The sequence below is a fragment of the Hetaerina americana genome, unplaced genomic scaffold, assembly GCF_022747635.1.
Source record: "Hetaerina americana unplaced genomic scaffold, ioHetAmer1.1.p SCAF_90, whole genome shotgun sequence".
Taxonomy (NCBI): Eukaryota; Metazoa; Arthropoda; class Insecta; order Odonata; family Calopterygidae; genus Hetaerina; species Hetaerina americana.
In genome coordinates, this window is record NW_027287539.1 from 1,033,554 (window position 1) to 1,049,847 (window position 16,294).

The window sequence follows — 16,294 nt, forward strand, 5'->3', positions numbered from 1 at the left end:
GCAGGGAAACCTTTGTACCTTTGCCATAGACTGAGTTGCCTGCTGTCCACGTGAATTAAGACTAAGACTCCAAAGCCCAAACTTACCCGTCGCGTTTACTTTCTACTCGTAACAATTTTTTCACGATTCTAATGGATTTTCTCTGAACTTTACCAAATTCCTTCATTAACGATTCTCCCAAATACTAACCGCATAGTCTTAATTTGGCCTTATGCGGTAAAACAAATTTTATCTTTTCATTATATTTCCCCAACAACCATTTTATGAAACCCAGGTTCTTAAAGGCTGACCCACGTATTCTTTTGACGTGTAGGAGGTCCTAGGAAGGTAGAGTGCCACGCAATATTCCAGTGTCCTAAGTTCTCAGTGCGTTTATTATTTTGGGGCATTCTACCGGTTAAGGCGGGATTTGGATGGACACAGTCTATACAATAGTGCATTAACTCCTGATAAATAGCACAACCCGACATCCTATTCTGCAACAAGTCCATCATTAACTCAGTATACTTCCTTCCTCCCCTTATTCCATCCAACATTCCTGCCCTTGTCTTGTTTGCTTAACTTTCCTCCTCCATCACACTGCTCACCTACCATTTCCAATCAAAGCGTTCGGAATCCATCTTTCCTGCCTCCATAGGATTGCTCCCAACAATCCTCTCTCCTCCCCGACCATTCCAAGTACTACTTCGTTTTTTTCCTTTCTATCCATTTTAACTTTTCCATTTTCTCCAACCCCACATTTTAAAAGCCACCACAATCAACGCCTATTATCCTACTTCAGTGACCATGTTTCTGAGCCGTATAAAACCACGCTTCATATCGAAGTTTTAACCAGCCATTTCTTAACCTCTGCACTCAACGTCCCTGTCATGTATTCTTTCCTAATTGTGAAACATTTTTGCCTAATGCAATTCTTCTTCTAACGTCCTTAAATTTTTCACCATTTTGGTCCAAAACACTTTCCATACACGTAAACTGTTCCACCTGTTCTAGCTTAGGAATTCCCATTTTAAAATGTAACTTACCCTCCCTCTTTCTTGAAAACTGCGTTACCTTCCTTTTGCTTGCATTTATTCCCCTCCCATGCATTTCGCACTGGCATTACTGGTGTCTGCAAACCCTTGGATGAATGGCCAATTAAGGCTCGGTCATCGGAAAACCTAACTGATTTTATGGATTAACCAACGTTTTAACGCCTACCTCTATTTCTTCCTATTCCTCTTTTACCATTCCCTCAATGTATACGTTGAAAATCACCGGTGATAATGGACACCTCTGTCTCACTCCTCTTACCAACAGTGTTCATCTCGACATCTCAGATGCCACTCGCACCTTAGCAGTCCGGGACATGTGCAGGTTGAGTACATGTCATTGACAGACGTGTGTGGGTAAGTCGATAGATAACTTGCTAATGTCATATTAGCTTATGCCATGCTTCAATCATACGCGTATATTTAGCCAGTAGATGGCGGCATATATATACTTATGCTTACGCATATGATAGCAAATTACATGGTGTGTCCGAAAAGTATCCGATCAGCGTTTTTAATTATTTATTTTGATTTTGAGGGTGTTGTGTACTACAAATTCGCTCCAAGAGGTCAGACGATCAACAAAGAATATTGTATTGAAGTTCTGAAAAGATTGCGTGATGCCGTGAGAAGAAAACGACCGCGTCTCTGTTCAAGCGGTGACTGGCTTCTTCACCACGATAACGCGCCAGCGCAGTCATCGCACCTTGTGCAGAAATTGTTGGCGAAACAAAATTGTACAGCTTCGCCAGCCTCTGTACTGTCCCGACGTAGCTCCCTCCGACTTTTGGATTTTCCCAAAATTGAAAATGACACTCAAAGGAAAGCGGTTCGACGACATCGAGGCCATTCAGGATAATGCGACGCGCGAGCTGAAGGTCATTCCAAGATCTGCGTTCGAGGACTGCTTTAAGATGTGGAAGCACCGCTGGGAGCGAGTGGTTCTATCAAATGGGGACTACTGCGAAGGATGCCACGGTCCGGATGACGAATATTAGCGCCAATGCGGAGATATGAACGCCGGTCGGACAGCTTTCGGACTGGCCTCGTATGTCAGTTGTCAGTCAGTGGCAGCCGGTGCAATGTGGCGGTTGTGTGCACACGAGAGGAACATCGGTTACGCACATTCCAATTGGAACACTTGGAACATCCACCGTACAGTCCCGACTTGACCCACAATGATGTTTATTTGTTCGACCTCCTAAAGAATTATTTGGGTGGTTGACGTTTTGAAAATGACAATGTGGTAGGCTGTAGAGAGGCTGGCTGCCACAGAATACAAAAGACTTCTTTGCTGCCGGCTCTCTAGCAATTGCAAAGAGTTGGGTTGCGTGTCTGATTGCACAGGGTGAATATGAAGGAAAGCAAAATAAATTTAAGGAAGTTAATGCGATAATTATTACCTAAGCCTCCATTTAATTTTGCGTGTTATGCATTGATCAACGCCTCCCATCTCACCAATCTGCTCCTATTTTTGGCAATACATTCCACGCAAATCACTATATCAAACGCCTTCTCGAAATCTACGAAATACTCAAATACAACCTGATTGTATTCTATGTTCATCTCTCTCAGTGGCTATATTGCTGCAATGGCATCACGCGTGCCTCTCCCCTTCCTGAAACCAAACCGATCATCCCTCAAGCATTCGTTTTCCTTACTCTCCAATCTCTTGTTGATGATCCCAATATCCACATTAGAACATACGATATCAAACTTATTGTACTGTAGTCCTCACATGACGTATCCTTTACCTCTGGGGTCGTCACAGGGGTCATCAGAGCACGTAAGCTTTCCATCTCAAGCCAATCCACGTAAAGGTTGAAGCCCATAAGGAGAGTGTGCAACTATATTAATATAATAATCTTATTATTGACTCTAATATTTCAATTATTATTGCTATCTTCATTATTCGGTGGGCTCGCATCCAAACACACAGCATTAGCATCACGCTTACTCGTTCCTCATAGCAATTTTTAACAATTCAGCGAATTTGCACTGAAATATTTGTGATTTCTTATGATAAGCACCACGAATCACAAACACATGCCGTACATTCCAAATGCGACCGGAAGTGAAGTTTCACCTCTTTCTTACGATTTTATTATATTTTTTTACGTCTCGTCGAATTTAACCTAGTTTCTCTAACGCTGGTCCGCATGTTCTCCTGATACGTGCGCCTGAAGAAATGTTTGATATAAGTATAGCGGTATTAACACGGAATAAAAAGTGAACGGTATAAACGGATGCAGGTCATTTAACCTGTTCCGAGCTGCTTAATGCGAACCCCTCCATTTTATATTGTATTGTTTGCTCCTCTTTTCTTACAACACTGCGTACTTTTAAATGTTTTTGTTTAACCGCAATCTCTGGTCGAAATCGCTAAAGAGTAGCACGAAATCTACCGGAGTCCTCGTATTTCCGTAAATCTTTGTATCGTCCGAAAATAATGCTTGAGATTACTGCTGAAGTGGGAGCTCGGGTCGTTGATGAATTACAAGAATAGTAGCGTCCCCATAATACTTCCGTCCCTTCGGCACAACTGAAATGATTTCTGCCTCTGTTGAATGCAGCTCGTGGATGACTATTTTTTCTTTACAGTTCCATTACAAGTTTCTTATCCAGTTCGTCACTTCTTCGTCAATGCATAAATATCTTAGCCTGCGAATCAATTTATCGCGAAGGACCTTGCCGAATGGTTCCTTGAAATGAATAAAACGGTATCCAATTGATCCTCAGGCTTCCGCGACGTCTATTTGATGAATTCATGCTGCTTCCGGGAATCACCGTCGCGTAGGTGAGTTGATGGACTTAACGGTGAGCTGAGAGGTGAGCGGATGTCCATCAACTCGCCTACGCGACGGTGATTCCCGGGAGCAGCATGAATTCACAGCATCCAATTGTTCACTCCCATCGATTTCAGGATATTATTGATGAATGGATCAAATATCTATCATGATTGAGCCAATGATTTACCTTTCCTAAACCTATCCCGTCACATCTGGTACAGTATGGTCCGATTATCGAGAGATGACGTCATATAACTACCAGTTATTTGCTATAAAATGTCCAAGTCAGTCCCGGGCAGTCCCGGTTTGTATTAGGAAAAGCTCTTCTATAGCAAGCTGTTTCATTTTTTCGATTGGTAGCATTTTTTTTCGTTACTCACTCTCGTTTTATCGTTCCCCCCCTGACGGGGCTCCCTAACTTTTACGACCTTAACCCGCAATGCCACTTCTCCTCGTCCTTTATATAACATGCTGCATGGACTAGACGATGCAAGAGCCTCTGATCAATCTTTTATTCACTCACCAAAAATTTTAGATGACCCTCGATTTAAATAACTGTTTTTATGGTCGTGGACGACATAGAAGGGAAAGGAATTAGACGAGCCGAAAATATTATGCAAAGAATACGCCAAGACAACGAATGCTTTAATAGATAATTCTAACGCTTGAATTCCGGTCACCGAGGGGGTTTTGCAGATGTTTCTTGGCCGATGGGTTCAAGGGTATGGATTCGGTGCGGCGTCACGATCGAGCGGAGAACCCTAATTCGCTCTTCGGGGGCTTTGTTCAATGATCCAGTGTGGATATTCGGTTGCAGAGCGATGCATCCGCGGAAAAGATTTCTACGCATGCACTCGGTCCGACTAAGTGAGAATTTTCGTGAGTTCCCAGATCCCTATATGCCACGCCAAGAGTCTAAATATTAAATAGATAAGCAGCAAAGAAATTTGTAAAGCGTTTTATACGCATAATATATTGTCTGCGACACATTCAATGAGTCGTTGACTCTGTGAAATGAGAGTTAAAGTAAAAAAAATGGCAAGATACGAACGGCCTCTGATTTCCGAAGGACTTTCTGGAATTTCGGAAATACTTATGCTAGAAAGAAATAATGACTTGAAAGGAGTTGTAATATTTCCAGATATGATGAAACTTTGATTGCTACACAAAAAAAAATCAAAGAAGTATAATGAAAATACGTAATTACGAAGTAAAGATAATGTCAAAGCAAAGGTTTGCAAAAGATTTCCCAGACTGTTATTTTCTGTATATAATACCTATTTAATTAAGTTGCGAATTTAATTAACAATTTTGACTTTGTCAGTTATTTTTTAGTTATCTTTTATGACTAAATTTATTTTTTAACATTATGTTTTCAATTTGCTTAATTTTCAATTTGTTTCAAGTTGGTACCATATTCTCAAGCTTTTTAAGGGCCATTTGAAATAATTGATGACTTAATTTAAGCTAATAATAAAATAAATCGTGTGCATATAATGTCTTTCTTATTCACTTAAGACAATATAACTATATAGGTTGGATTCGATTCGGTTTCGATTCGTATTTGAATGAAGACTGCTGATTCGATTTAAACTTCGATTCAAAGTAGAAATAGTTACCCGTAGGTCTCTACTACTATGCATGGACTAATGCATGGACTAATGGACTGCGTAGTTTTCAGCAGGGGGGCATGAAACACTGTTATTAAAATGTCGCAAGCAGATTTATGTACTCGTTCTTATCTCGATAGATCTGCAAACACAACCAAATCGAATCTAAGAGACTTCGAAGTGAAATACTCGACTTAACGAATAAACGAATTAGCTCGAGTACTAGAATTTAATAAACTCGTCAGACGCAGCATTTATTGTATGCTACATAAAGGCATGCATGCACCCGAGAGTTTTATTTGACATGACATGTATCGCTGTATGAAATAATACCTGCTTTAGAAATATGAATGTATTCCTACATTAATGTAGAAATAAATGCATATTTCTACATTGATGGCTGGTGCCCTTAATCCTCCCGCCACATGTCCTTGCGGCAGCTTGCAGGTTACTGTATAGAGGTACACGTAAAATGGTCGTTCCATGCGTACGTCGGCAGCTACTATGCAAGATAGATAGAAGTAAAGAAATGTATGCACTCTGTGCAAGCAAACATTAAAACTATAGTAATTCTCTTATTCTACAAAAACCTTTTCATTAATTACATTATTTTCATCACTGAGCAATACGAATACTTGACGTGAATGTTCTATGCTAACAAGTTGAACTTGATAGCTCGTTCTTATTTTTTGGCTCCAAGATAGATTGGCTATTGTTTGACTCCAAGGATATGGGGCCGAGTAAATATATCTAAACCATCCTAGTACTCCGTGATTGTGAGTATCACTTCCAGTCGATGACGGTTACAAGGTCTAGGAATCAAATAAATATCCCTATCGACAGTTTGATCAATTTTTGTTATTAATATTTCAAATGAATATACATGAAATGAACATCACCGGGTGATACGTTTTCAAGAATTTCCATGATAATGTTTTAAAACCCATGATTGATCTTCGTCGGTTTTCCGTAAATATATTTCCTTCTGTTATGCTTAGGAGCACATCCTAATGGTAATGTTGATAAAAAAGAAAGGTCTATTTGATCAAAACGTAAAGGCGAGGTCGGAAATCCCACTAGCCATTAAAATCCCAGTTTAAAATAGTGCAATAATTATTTATGCGTATGTACCAAAAAACGTGTCTGTAGAACTTCCACATGTCTTCTAGAGACATGTGAGGTAATTGTCCCAAAGAATCTTTTCACAAGGTTAGCAGATAACAATTAAATTATTTCCATTTGCGATTTCTCTTTCCCGAATATGAGATGAATACAAAGAGGGTCAGTTTCATTTTTTAGAGGATCATAGTATATGCAGAACTTATTCACCCCGACCTGGCGACGATCCTAAAGGCGTGATGCAGAATCAACAATATTTAATATAAAGTCAAAGACCTTTTTCATGAGCTAATTGAGTAGCAACTTTTTTATTTATTCCAACAATATCTTAATGTACTACATTAAAATCATTGATATCGTCCGCGGTGTCCACAGTCATTCGGCAATACTTTCAGTCTGGTGGGTTTGGGCAATCCTTCGGAACATGGTGGGTTCAAAATCGCCATTTACTTCTGTTTTGATACTTTATATTGGTTATCGTGTTCATTTCCACCGTGGGGTGAATACGAGTATCTGCGTATTTATTCAGGGATCCATTCATGTAATGTGTCAGTGTAATTCGTCCTCCGCATTTCCTGCTTTTCTCACTTCCCCTACGTCTTGCATGTTTTCTCCCAATTTTCAATGGACATTAAGTCAGTAGCACAAGTAATTTGGCAGTCTGTAGTGGCAAGCATCGTCGCAGCAAGCACGTAAGCATCGCCATAGATCGCTATTGATCAAAGGGATTGTCGAGGGCGGTGTTGGTTGCGCCCTCGGGGGCGGCCTTACAGCAGGACACGGGAATGGCTGGCAAGAGCGGAGTGTCGCCTTCGTCTCGCTCGTTATCCACAGCGTCCAGAGGCTTCGAGACCACCACGGCTTTCATTCCGTGTGGGTAGTCGAACCAGATTGCCCCCCTTATGACACCCTTATTTGCGGGGACGCCTTCCTTTTCCTTCGCTACCCGCATTTAAAAGTGTTCAGCCAATTGACTACTCGTAAAATCCGATTTTCCCACACATACGAGTACACGACACGGGATTTTTCTTTTTGAATCCCGGCTATGTGTTTAATAATGTATAATGGTCTCGGCCTGGATGATCGCGGAAATTGCCAGCTCGCACATGCTGGTCTGAGGCCGGGGGTCGGACAACTGTGCAACCGTGCCGAGCCTGATGAAATGGAACAAAAGAACATCACTCCGAATGCACACCCTCCGCTCACCTCGAGTGGACCCGGGCTTTCCGAGGGGAAGGTCACCGCGATAACTTCCACCAGACTAAACCCACTACCTACCGGCCCGTCCCGGTGGGAATGTACACACCACCATTTCTATGTCCGTCGGGCTCGCATTCTGTAAATCCACTGCCGTGGTCACCAACAATACATATTTCACGTAATGGCAAGTATGCAGAGCGCAGCGAAACGTACATATGGTATTCTCAGTCGCTGCCCCCGAATTCAGCAGATAACGTGTGAAGTTCAGCTTAAAGAGCGCTGCACCCTGCATAAATATGGCGCCCGAAGCTCGTCTGCTTCACTCCTTGGCAATATTTTACGTTTCCAAGAAACTGCGGGAGATGCCGAAACAGTAACTTTTAGCTTAGTCTTCCGCGAATATGCATGTCAATGCAATGATTTCAGAGTGTAAAAGTCAATCGCCTTGACCGTTGCTCGAATGATGCTTACACTTTGAAATTGTTGTATTGAAATGCATATTAGCGGATGACTCCGTTAAAAGTAACTTTTGCAGTTTCTTCAGAGAGTATTTAGTTCCATGACAAGAAGCAAAGTAAATAGAGATGGTAAATTAAAGACAAATCTGAGGAACTAAAGAATTTATTCCGCAAAGTGGCCATGGCTCAAAAAGTACGCTCTTAGCATCAACGGGTTTGTGACGAAATTATTTTAGGAAAATTCTGCTTTAGGAAAATTCTGCTTTAGGAAACATTATTTTGTCAAAAAAAATTCTAGCAAAGAGCAAACGAAACTCTTTTTATGTCATCAATTCTGATTTCATCACCTGCATATTTATTCAAGACATCATTCTCAATTTGTGCAATTCGAAGCTCTGGAAAGAAATCACTATCCATCGTGCCCCATTTTTGTTAATCAAAGAGCACCGATTGCACATCAGTGACTCGGAATTAAATTTCAGCTTTCTTGTAGGAAAACCAATGTTTGTCGATAACTTCCTTAAAATTGATACTCGAGTGATTAATAACAGATAATGGCACTCCTTAATTCCAGTGCCGCGTTGATGTTTTTTTTTCTATGCACGAGTCAACATCGATTCCAATCTTTCTACGAGGATTGGCCGCGTGTTTGTCTTTTTCCTCTTTGTCTTTTATTTTACCCAGGTATCCAAAACCTCTTTCCAGGACACTGTGCTGAAGCACACATTGGATAGCGGAATTATGAACCTAAGAAAAAATGTACGTACTTAAACAGTATTACCAGAGTGAAAGCATATTACTGTTTGACTACAACAGCAGAACGAAATAAAAATGTGACGTCTTGAGGTTCATAGCAAACCAGAATTACTTGCAGCTAACTTAGAATTTCATTTCGAATTTCTTCCAATACCTTTAATTGAGCACTCTTATTTTTTTATTAATCACAGTATGTATATATTCTGCATTTTCCAAGGGACTCTGTTATCAGTTTAATTTCAATCATCTACGACATGAATTTCACGTCAAAAACCTTTGTTTTGACCGGTGGCCCGCCATTCTAAATCCTATTTCGTTTGTCCCGCCCAGTTCGGCCTGTTCCCCTATTTAAACAAAGAGATTGTGCTGATATTCACACACAAATGGAAAAAGATTGGGACAATAGAGACATTTCCCCCACTGCGAGAAGACTCGTGGAGGTGCAGTCTTTGAATACGGAATTTGTAGGAGAAGCAACTCTCGTATACTTGTAGGGAGGACCTATGCGAGCTAGCTTCCCGTCACGTAGTATTGAATCGTCTTCCGTCGACTTATAGAAAACGGTTTTTAAATAATGTTTATGAATAAGGTCTTCAGCTAGTCGATTAGTGGTACAGAGGAATTCCTTCCGAATCTGAGGAATTTGGTTGTTTTTAAATTTTAGAACTATTTTTTTTATTCCTCGCTTGGAATAATACGTCACTCATGAGCACCTCAGGTGTGTGGAGGACTTCCATGAGAGCACGAACATTGTGGTTGCAGACGCTTTGAACGAAGTATTTAGGACCTTGCCTCTTCTACGCTGCCTGTAGCCATTTCGCCAATTTCTGCCATTGAAGAATGTACAGAGGCGCAGTGCCCTTTATTTCCGTGACGTTAGAAAAAAAGGTTTGGTTATTCACTAAATGTTCGCGTAACAATTTGCCCTTAAAGAACCGCAAGTCTCTGGGAAAAATCTTATTCGTTTTTTTTCTCGACATCTTACAAGTTTACCTTCAAGTGTATTCGTTATATTTCCGTCACTACTTTTTAAACCCTTTCCTTAATTTGAGTACACCTTCTTTGTCTCCTTAAATCTGACCTTTCCGTCTTATCATCGTGGTCCTTTATTATCGCGTCGCAATTTGTGTCGAATAAATTCCTCCATCCCGTCACGTACATATTTAACATCTTTTTTTTTTAATGTGCTACGCGTCATGAATGAACTTATTAATAACCTTCTTAGGTCATAATTCTCGAAGTATCACCGAACGTTTTCTATGATTTTTAAGTCGCATTAATTACGAGAACTCCTAAGTGTTGAGTTCTCTGCTATGAAGACTCCTCCACAGTCTGTTAGATGTACTTTCGCCATAGAAGATTAAACCTTTCGGAAATATTCTGCTGTCTGATATATCTTGTGCGAGCCAACCAGTATCTATGGAAATGTTTCTGCCTTTGTACTTTCAAAGATATATATTATATCCAATCAATTATTTTCCATGTTTCGGAAATTTCTTGTGATAAAATTCATGCTATCTAACACTGTTTGCTGGAGGGAATGAAATTGCATAAATTACTGATATTCTTATTATTTCCTTTCCAAAAACTCTAAGTAACTAATATGTTCGAATTCCTCTTCACTTCTTGGTATCTAACACCTCAGGGGAAGATCTACACTCTGAGCAACCAGTTGCGCCAAATTTTCGTTGTGTGTTCATGCATCCTACTGGCTGCCTTCTGCGAGGCATCATTCGTGTATTGAAATCTCGGAGGACTAAGTAATCCCACCTAGGTCGTACCGTGAGCAATTATTTCTAATTAGGAAGTCACTGGGTGAGGTGTGGGGTGGGTGGGTGGTGCATTACGTAATGCATTGCACTCCACTTGAAGTGAACTTTCCCGCTTCTTCCTCCGTGTTTTGGTCCTCCACTGCAATCACGGCTACGGCCCCAGGGCGATGCATCGGCGCAGTCCCCTCCCCCTCTCTCCGCCGCCGGCGGGAAAGGGTGGATGCGGGTCCGCCCTTCGTGTCAGCCGACCCCTGGGGTCTCCCCGGCCTCCCTCCCCCCGTCACACCGTCTCGCCACTTACAACCCACCGAGCGGCGCCCTCGACGCGCGACGGAGGAGAAGGGATGCTTGACAGAGCCTCACCTCTCTCTCCCCCCCCTCTTACAAACTCCCCTCGTTTTTAGCCGAGTTCAGCAAATCAACCTGCCCATCGCTGTCGACTCCAGGAGTCGATACGAAGTTCCATCCAAGCCGCACCCCCTCCTCACGATACACCGAGGACGGAGGGGGCGCTGAGGGTGAGGGTCTGGCCCTGGGGGGACTTGCGCTGGGGGAGGGGGTCCGGCGCGGGGGCCCCTGCTCTCACCAGCCGTCTTACTTTCGACGCGTCGGGAATAGGGCCGAGGAAGGAGACTGGACGCATCCTCGGCCGCCCTGACGGAGACGCCGCTCCGTCGTCTTCTCTTCCATATGATGCCTGCATCTCCGCATCACGAGGATCATCATTCGAAACAAAGCGCATCGCCCGCAAAACAGTTCCCTTTGAACCACCAAGGGTATAAACTGCGCATTACCTTCAATTATTCTTCGCCTTTCGAGTATTTTCGTCGCGGAAGAAGAACATATGCCAGAAAACTAGTATAACCTGAGAGTAATATGAATTATTGTGACGACAATGGACTTGAATGACAATAATACCAACGGATTCCGTTCATTGACCACCGAAAAAATTCTTCCATATGATTGTGGGCAGGGATTGATTTTCAATTGGACGAGAATCTCAAGGCAGGTTTTGGCGTGACACTACAATCATCGCGTCTCCCTTTGTGTGTGCGTCCCTCCTTACCCTTGTTCGCCCAATCCGATCTCCCTCCTTCGACCGCTACCCCCACTTCCCCGCGAATGCCATAATAACCTAGTGGATAAAACGTTTTCCCGAGTGAGCGGATAAATCTCTCAGTGGAGACCCATCCGAGGACCCGTTACTCGAAAAATCGCGGATTAACTTCAGCTTAACTTGAACTAAAGGAAGCGTTCATGTCACAAGGAAAATCAAAACTGAGTTTAATTACGGGGAAGCAACGTGGGATACGGTCGGAAAGCGATGCATCGCGGATTTTACGTAAGAGCACCATTTAGTCAACAATTACTTCGGGCTGAGGAGAAACGCTAACTTATCACTAATATGCATGTATGAAAAAAACGGCAAATGGAAAGTGCTTTAACTGGGAGTGAAATGGAAGGACAACACTATTGTCTCCAAACGATACGCGCCTATCTTCTTTCCCCCTCGAATTTCGCCCCCGATTCAGATAGACACACGATATCAGCCCCACTCCCTGTGGGCACAAAAATATGACGTCAAATCCCTCTTTCGGCAGTGACCAGTTTTAAGCTATCATATTTATTTTAATTTCAGATTCAAGTCAACTTTTCTTTGATTTGGTCCAGCATCGGACTTATGGAGGAATCAGTAGTTCTGTGAACAAACCATTCACGTGACCGACGGAGCCATCTTTATTTCAAAATGAGAAGCATGCCTACGAGAAAGACTGCGTCAAGCGATGAAGAAAGAGCATCTCCATTGCCCTTCTCCAATAAAGGGGAGAGGGCGCATAATTCTGGCATCGAAAGAGAGAGACGCGAGCTCTCTGGAGCATTACGTACGAAAGAGTAGCGGATCTGGACAACCTCAAAGGGAGGGGGACATCTTAAAATATAAAATAAAATAATTTCATTAACTTTTTCCTTCAGAAAATCTGACACGTTTAATTTAAGAAAGCCAATTCCTGAGCCACTCTGCCACCCGATTAGTTTCAATCTAAGGATTTCAATGACTTCTCCCAAGACAGCGCAGCATTCGTGTTGATTGGAAATGAAAAAATAGTAACTTTGTGATTCCACTAAAAATTTATTACGATACGACCCGGGTTTCGACGTTCAGCGTCATCTTCAGATGACAACCCTTACAGAAATCCATCTACATGTGCTATGTTTGTAAGAGTTGTCTCCTGAAGATGATGTTGAACGTCGAAACCCGGGTCGTATCGTAATAAATTTTCAGTGGAATCACAAAGTTACTATATTTTCATTCCCAATACGAATCGATTCCATAAAGTTACGCCGGAAACGTTCAATGCGTGATGATAACTATGATAAGAGCTTGATATGGTCATCAAGGATTCGCGAGTTCGCGTCATCGAGCGTATAGTTTTTAACTGTGTCGGAGAGTTGCAATGATTTCGCTAACAAATTTATACGTATGTTATTATTGAGCCGACATTACATTGATGGAATTTACTTTTGACGTGGTTTCCGTTAATTAGAACTTATCTCGAGTGTTATTTAAATCCGCTCGTACAATAAGTAGCCCTGCAACCTCTTCTCGCTTATGGGAAGCACACGGATGAGCACATTCTTGCCTTTGCCCACTCCAGCCGGCGTGCTGTGCGGTTCCGATGTGCCCTCCCAAGAGGTAGGCCTTGGGGAAGCCATGGTGTGTGGCCTACCAAGGGACTGCCCTCAATATGGAGCATAACTTGCCCACCAGAGAGCATCAGTACAAGTAGAAAACTTTATTGTCAAGTGATTATTTGTGTTAAACCATTTTAAAAATTAAAGGAAACTCACATAAAACCAATAGATTTACGGCAATACCCTTACTTGAGGATAAAGTTAAGCCTCGGTGTTAACTGCGGGGTTCAGAATCAGCAACCTTGGGTTCGCTTCTAATCGTTACTGAACAAACAATAAATTCTGACAAAATAGCAATATGTATTATGTAGAATTTTTCTATCCACAAATATTTACAGTGAAAGTGGACGGTATTCAGGTGTAAATATTCTTTATCGCTTGGGAGCGCGACATAAACGAGTTACGAGGGCTTGCAGCTTTGGGAAATCTGAAACTGAGTTAGCACATCCTTTGGCGATAACAAGTCGAGGAAAGGGAATTCCTTGCATAAAATTATTCATAAACAGGAATAAAGTTATATTATGGTCCCATTTGTTGACGACAAGTGGTATTGCTTTACATTTGAGAAAGAAATATCGAGATATAGGTGGAAAACATGTAATAGAGTTGCATTCACACCAAATCAAAGAAAAGTATAATGAGTAAGAAAGAGATGCCGAAAATTCTCTTGGTATTACTATGATTGGTTTTGCCAGGATGCTAGATTCGCACAATAAACAATGGTCAAGCATAAATATGCATGGCAGAATGGGTATGAATTAATTATTATGACCATCGTCTACCTTCATAATGCTTTTTCTACGTTCGTATTAACATCCATCTTGCCAGCGGATATTGGTTAGTAAGATGATCGTGGCGCAAAAGTAAATGCATCGGAACCGTATGAAAATGATTGAAAATGGGGCTTAAATAGTTTCATCTCCTGAACACTGAAGAGAAGAAGGAGAAGTCGAGCGAATTAATCGGAGGGGTACGTCACGCACAGCGGCTATGACGCCTCCTGGCGGCGTCCTATGGTTCTCCGACATCGCTGGGCTTGTCATTGGAATTACCGAGTATCGCAATTGTATCTGAAAAGCCAACTAATCCATTTTTTGCTTCGTTGCAAATGCCATTACCTCTTGATTCCGCATAAATCATAAGAAACAGCACTCGGAAACCCTCAGGATAATTTAGGTCTTCTGAACTAAGAGATGAGGGGGTGGGAGTTATTAATTTAAAAAAAAATATGTTACTTGATCTCAGATCTATTCATATCACATTTATGATAATCACGAAAAATTATCATAAAATCGAATTTCAACTTTTAATTCAATCAAATTTTTTTCAATCCCTTATATTTAAGAGTAATATTTTATCTTTGAAGAATTGGACACGCGAAATAGCGGCACATAATCATGATAGAAAGTCATCAGATATGACGAGGCCGCATTCAGTAGCACATTAGACCCCGTGAATCCTGAAAGCATCGTTGTCCTTAAACCAGAGTTAATCATCCATTACTTCCAAGTCACCCGTAGGTTAATTCAAATCACCATGGGTGAAGTACCTAAACATAGCGGACCGCGAATGCGAAGCTACTGGCTCTATCTCGCTCCGTAACTCGAGTAATTTAATGACCAAAGGTTTAATACCTTCAGTTAAAACTGCTCATCTGCGCAACTGCGTAATTAGAGTCTACAACTCATCAGAACACTACTTATACGGAAATTGAGTGCAGAGTAATATATGGAACCATTTCGTCAATAAAATCGTGCCGAGGCTAAGTGATCTCTTCATGCTGGAATAATGAAAGCTATCCTCCCTGCTTCGGATATTAAATCGCCTTCTTTCAATCGGCAGGCTAAGTTCAGCAATAGGAAACCCCGACTGCGACCACGAATTTACTCTACTAATGCCCCTCGTTGCAAATTGAGGGGTGCTGTGTAGACAAAGATGTATGGTATTATTCTAAGACTATTCCTTTACAACTTGCTTCCCGATTTGCACTCAATTCAACCGTCTTATTACAAATGACATTTGACGTGAGTTAAATGCACAAAACTCTTTTGAGGGATCCGCTAAACTGTAAATTATGTCGCACAGTCACTCAGAAAATGTCTTGTATTCATTACGTTAACTCGAAATGCTGCTGCTACGTTCAACGTGAAGAAGGGACCTGGAGAATTCACGAGAGAGCGAGCAACCCCACCGCGGGGAGCGGAGTTTCGCTCCCGCAGGTGTCCGCACCGCGGAGGGGAAGGCAGCGACCGAGCCTTCGCTCAGAGTCCGCCCGAGTCGCGGAGGCAAACCGCGGAGGGGACCGGCGACTCTCCGCCGGTCATCCGCCGTGTCCTTACCTTCCGCGTGTCGGAAGGGCGCCGGTGAGCCGCGGAGTCTCGAAGGGCAGGGCGGTGGTGGTTGCTTGGTCACTGGCCGTCGCCGCGCCACGGAATGGCTGAGGCAATGAAGTGATGGGGACCACCCTAACTGACGCCGACTCCGCATAGACGGCTCTGAGGTGCATCGCGCGGAGATGACAGGATGAAGCGAAGTCCTCGAGGGAAATCAATCGCCGTTGGCGTGGTGTGGGCCAATCGTAACGCCTCATCGAAGGCCTGGGGGAAGGGATGGGGGAGAGGGGACAGTGGGTGGGTCGGCTGGGGGACGCCTCCGTGCCCCATATAAACCACGGGAACCGCCTGCTTCGCGGGGCGGCCGCTGGACTAGACCCCCTCTCGGGGGGCCGCCCCCCTGCTTCATCTAATTGCTGGGCAAGAGAAGTTCAAAGGAATGGCAAATGAAGCGGTGTTCTCCTGCCGGCACTTATCGATACATCTTGTAAATCTCAATCGATCGGAGGTGGTGAGGCGGCCGCTGGCAGAG

At 42.7% G+C, this 16,294-nt stretch overlaps 1 protein-coding gene across 2 annotated transcripts in view; it reads right to left on the reverse strand.

Moving 5' to 3' along the window:
- The window catches only part of ort (ora transientless), a 122,821-nt gene extending 106,898 nt beyond the window's left edge, over nucleotides 1–15,923 (reverse strand). For both annotated transcript variants that reach the window (XM_071598214.1, XM_071598213.1), the window contains exon 1: nucleotides 15,769–15,923. The gene's annotated coding sequence lies outside the window, so the exon portion shown is untranslated. The remainder of the gene's footprint in view (nucleotides 1–15,768) is intronic.
- Nucleotides 15,924–16,294: the final 371 nt, after the last annotated feature.